At 41.9% G+C, this 5,751-nt stretch overlaps 1 protein-coding gene across 5 annotated transcripts in view; it reads right to left on the bottom strand.

The window, feature by feature from the left end:
* Nucleotides 1-469, bottom strand: part of svep1 (sushi, von Willebrand factor type A, EGF and pentraxin domain containing 1) — a 102,138-nt gene extending 101,669 nt beyond the window's left edge. For 2 of the 5 annotated variants that reach the window (XM_017472561.3, XM_047156482.2), the window contains exon 1: nt 1-466. This exon is cut by the window's left edge and continues 662 nt beyond it. The gene's annotated coding sequence lies outside the window, so the exon portion shown is untranslated. The other 3 variants (XM_053681889.1, XM_017472564.3, XM_017472562.3) reach the window with 3 other exon arrangements.
* Nucleotides 470-5,751: the final 5,282 nt, after the last annotated feature.

The raw sequence follows: 5,751 nt of genomic DNA, 5'->3' as shown, positions 1-5,751 counted from the left end.
TCTCAGGCGTCTGGGGAGTTTCTGCATCCCAGCAAGCCTTCAAATACTTCCCTCCCTCTCAGAATCATTTCAAATGAGAGAGGAAGAGAGAGAGAGAGTGGGGTGAAAAAAGTTCCACGGGAGAGACGGAGAGTCAGGGAGTGCGTGCGTGTCTGTCCTGGGGTGAAGGAGAGAGGGAATGAGAAGCGTAGAGTGAGAGGAAGAGTGAGGAGAGAGGGAGAAAGCAACCTCAGCAGAGAGGAAAAAAAGGGGGCAGTCACAATAAATGTCTTACTTTTTTCTCTTTTTTTTTCTTTTCCTTTCTCCTTTTTTGTCTTCTTCTTTTCCCTTCTCTTCTGCTCACTCTCTTCTTCTGGTTGTTCAGCAGAGCCGGAGTGAGATTTTGTGTCACTGGATCGCACTAGTTTGCCTGTCAGTCTGTCAGCATTCCCAAAGAAAACATCAGCACCCAGCCCGCTGATCAACTCCATATGTCTGGCACTCGCCACCTCTCCCTCACACACACGCACACACACACACACACACACACACACACACACACACACACACACACACACACACACACACACACACACACACACACACACACACAGCCCCTCTCAGCAGATACCAAAAGAGCCATCGCTAATGAGAAACACTGTGAGAGAAGGAGGGGAGACAGACAGACAGACTAAGAAGGTGCCAGACTAGTACGGAGCTGGTACAAAAACACCCAAGGGAATAAAAATGGATTAGTTAAACCCTTAAACAGACAAATTGCACTTAAAATCCAAAAATTAAGTTCCAAGCCTGGCAGCCAATTACTGGTTTAGTGCTCAGAAGGCAAAACACTCCATTTTTATGAAGTCTTTACTTAATAACACCTCCAGTCATCCAAGGGTTTGCAGCTCTGTGTTATTGATTCCATGACTCCGTTCAACCTGGTCACAGCACACCTTGGGGATGGTTTTGAATGGATTTGCTTTGAACATAACTTGAATCTGGAGAACGCTGTTCAGCAGTTCTGAAAAACAGAACTTCAAAGCACATTAAGGAATGAATCTTATCGGAAACGTTCGGCTACATGGTTCTGTGGAAGTGTTTTGAAAGATCACCATTCCATGTAGACGCTATCACTTCCTCCTTCTTCCCCTGGGGGCATTATGGGGAGAACATTCTACAGAAAGACAACAAACCCCCAAGATCTCCTCACAACCCCCACATCACACACACACACACACACACACGCACACACACACACACACACACACACACACACACACACACATCCCACATCACACACACACAACACACACACACACACACACACACACACACACACACACCACACACACACACACACACACACACACACACACCACACACACACACACACACACACACACACACACACACACACACATCCCACATCACACACACACACCACACACACACACACACACACCACACACACACACACACACACACACACACACACCACACACACACACACACACACACACATCCCACATCACACACACACACCACACACACACACACACACACACACACACACACCACACACACACACACACACACACACACACACACACACACCACACACACACACACACACACACATCCCACACGCGCGCACACACACACACACACACACACACACACACACACCACACACACACACACACACACACCACACACACACACACCACACACACACACACACACACACATCCCACACGCACACACACACAAACACACACACATCACACACACACACACACACACACACGCCCTCACACATTCCACACACACACGCACACACACACACACACACACACACACACACACACACACACACACACACACACACACAAACACATACACACACATCCCACACACACACACATTACACACATACACACACGCACACGCACACACATCCCCCCCCACACACACACACATTCCACACACACATTCCACACACACACACACACACACACACACACACACACACACACACACACACATCCCACACACACACCCCCACACACACATTCCACACACACACATACATCCCACACACACATACACACACACACACACCCCCACACACACATTACACGCACACACACACACACACACACACATCCCACACACACACACACACACACATCCCACACACACACACACACACACACACACACACACACACACACTTTCTCTTTTGTGATTTTATCTGTAAGCAAAACAAAGTCCTGTACACATCACAGGGTGTTAGGGGTGCAGACGCACGGTTTGGCTGTATATCCAGTTTCTGTCTCAAAACTGTAATAAATAAATAAATAAATAAATGTTTGGACTTCAAGAATAAAAAATCCCTTACAGAAAATGACAGGAGGGAAAACCGAGCACGTATTATTAACATCAGCTACTGACTTTGTGCTGAAAGTTCATCTCAGGCAGCTCGCATACTGTCAGGAACCTGCGTGGAGAAAAAGAGGGTCTGGAGATGGACTGTGAGGGGAACAGAAGAGAGGAGCTCAGACAGACAGAGCTGAGTGATGGAGAGACACAGCAGGCCATGGCAGGGTCAGAACACACAGGGTTTCCCACAGAGATTACAGCAGATAACAGTATTGAAAATGAATTTCATATATTTGAATTATACACGTCACAAAATTCCTTTTTTTCTTCTTCTGTGGTGTTTTTAATAAATACAGTGTTTGTGTTTGTTTTGAACATGTTAGGGCTAAGACTTGTCTTGAACTACTGGTTTTTTGACCTAGAAAAAAACCCACAACCCTAAATAAAAAAACTGGAAAATGCAGATTTTATATAAAGTACTCGAAAAGTAGAAGCTTTCAGAGCAGTCAAACTAATAAAAACTTTTTATGTTAATAGCAAGTTTTCTATGGTAATGTTAAACATGAAATGCCCAGTATATGCCTCGAGTAACTATTCACATCATTCTGTGTAAAGTCTAGAGACTGTTATCTGAAATACTCAGACCATCCCATCTGGCACCAACAACCACACCACGGTTAAAGTCACTGAGATCACACTTTTCCCCAGTCTGATCTTTGAAGTGAACATTAACTGAAGCTCTTGACCTGTACCTGCATGATTTTATGCACTGTGCCGCTGGCACATGATTTACTGATTGAATAACTGCATAAATAAGCAGGTGTACAGGTGTTCCTAATAAAGTGGGTGGTGAGTGTATATATAGGAATTTAGCTATTTCAGTAATACATAAACATCTTAGAAGTACTTATGGTTGACTCCATTTAACTCCATGTCTCTTCCAGCTCTCTGAAAGTGTCTACTTTTCTCAGATTGCTTAACCTTTGGACAAATTGACATAAAATCTGTATTTTTCATATTTTATTTGTTTATTTTTTTTAGACAATAATCCCACACACACTCACACCCATGTGGATGGAGAGGTTCTGCTCTACAACCGCATCTTATGCCAAACACTTTTTGAAAAATGCCTAAGGAATAAACCAGCTGCCAGATAAACCGTGTGAAGCAGTGAGCATTAACTAGTGTTTGTGTCTATATATCAAAACATGTCAGACATTCAAACTTTCCAGTAATATCTAATAGTCACAATAAAAGCTTGTTTCACAAAAGTAGTCTCTATAAAAGCTGTCCCTCAGTGGTGGAATGAACTTCCAACCTCAATCCAGGCCGCATAGTCTGTCACTATCTTCAAAAAACAGCTAAACGCCCACCTCTTCCATGAACACTTAACTAACCCCGAAAACTCCAACCCCACATTATCCTTTAAAAATAAAAACTTACTCTGGCTCTTACACCTCTACTCTGTGCACTTTGCTTTTCTACAACTCAATTAATAAATCTTGTATGGTAGCACTACTTGTATTGTTCTCCGCTTGATATATCACTTTGCTTGTGTTTCCTCATTTGTAAGTTGCTTTAGATAAAAGTGTCTGCTAAGTGAACAAATGTACATGTAAAAGCTAAAGTAGACTGCAAAGAATTTCTGTATTTTCTCAAATAGAACACGGTTTAATCCGGTATGTTGCTATAAATGTTTTATACTCTAGCTCGATATTGTAGTCTGTCTGATATTGTGTGAAAATATTTACAGTACGACAGACAATACAGTATTCAATGACCTTAATGTATAGCTACTCCACTGTAACGTTGCTGTGACTTTATTGTAATAATACAAAACACACCTTATCAGTAACTTTACTGTAAAACTAGAAACCAAAACATACCTTATCAGTAACTTTACTGTAAAACTAGAAACCAAAAGCACTGAAGCCAAACCAGTGAAGCCAAAGCACTGAAGTCTGTTGTTATTCTAAATTTTGATTTAAAGAAAAAGCTTAGCGTCAATTATATTAGTGATGCAGGATAAAAGCAGCAAGTTTAAACTGGAGGTAAAACTAAGCATTGCTACTGTAAGTAATGGTAGACTGTCTAGCTAGCTAATATATAAAGATATCCATCCATCCATCTTCTATACCACTTATCCTTCCTTCAGGGTCACAGGGAAACCTGGAGCCTATCCCAGGGAGCATCAGGCACAGGGCAGGGTACACCCTGGACAGGGTGCCAATTCATCACAGGGCACATTCACATTCATACACTACGGACATGCCGATCAGCGTACCACACATGTCTTTGGACTGGGGGAGGAAACCAGAGTACCCAGAGGAAACCCCCGCAGCACAGGGAGAACATGCAAACTCCACACACACAGGGACACGGTGGGGATCGAACCCCCGACCCTAGAGGTGTGAGCCAAACGTGCTAACCTCTAAGCTACCGTGCACCCCAGGTATAAGTATATATTAATTATAATTATAACTATTGATATTATTATGAATGAAATAAGAAATAAGTGAAGTTCTGCAGAACAACACAACCCATATTTGGCATTTAACTCAAAATGTTACACAAAGCAGGTTAACGTTTTTCCTCTTTGTAACTTGTAGAACAGCGCACCCTACAGGCCAAGTGTCTCCACTCACATTTAATCATCATGTACAGGAAAAGTCATTATGTTCTACAGAATTATATTTCTTCTAACATTGCTTTAATTTTTTTTCGATGGAAAGGCAGCTGCTGTTTAAATGGTGGCCAGTCTAATACACTTTTTATGCTGAAAGTTATAATGAAGGGACCACATGCCTATATTATCATGACGCTGTCCCCTTCATAGCCAACACAGATGTTAAATCAATAAACATAACAAAGGAAATAATAACAATGATACAAAAAAAACCTGGCAGAATTCTCGGCAACCAAGCAACATTAGCAACAAGGTGTGTTGCTAACAAACTCTCACGGCTTCATCACTTGTTGGCTGTGATTCTGCTGATTCAAACAAGCTTTATCTGACGCTACATGGTATGTGATTTCAATTGCATTACTGAAATAGTTCAAATGATGTGGAAGAAAAATGAACTGTTTAGGGCATGACCTCATTTTTATTTTTAGAGAGAGAAAAAAAACAGTTACGGATTCGGAGTCTGTTTCGCATTAGTAGAAAAAGCAACACAAGTCAAATACAGACTGAGTTAACCGTGTCTTCAGACACTACAGCAGACATCAATATTTTGAGATGTACTCTATATTTTAAAGATTAAGGAATATATAGAATAAATTCAGTCTTCACATGTGTACAAAATCATTGGTACATCAGTGGGTTTTCCACCACAGTCGGACTTTCTTGTTTCCCAATAACATGACAAGCTGCACTTTTTTCCTCTT

The sequence above is a fragment of the Ictalurus punctatus genome, chromosome 7, assembly GCF_001660625.3.
Source record: "Ictalurus punctatus breed USDA103 chromosome 7, Coco_2.0, whole genome shotgun sequence".
Lineage (NCBI taxonomy): Eukaryota > Metazoa > Chordata > Actinopteri > Siluriformes > Ictaluridae > Ictalurus > Ictalurus punctatus.
This window is presented reverse-complemented; position numbering and strand designations above follow the sequence as displayed.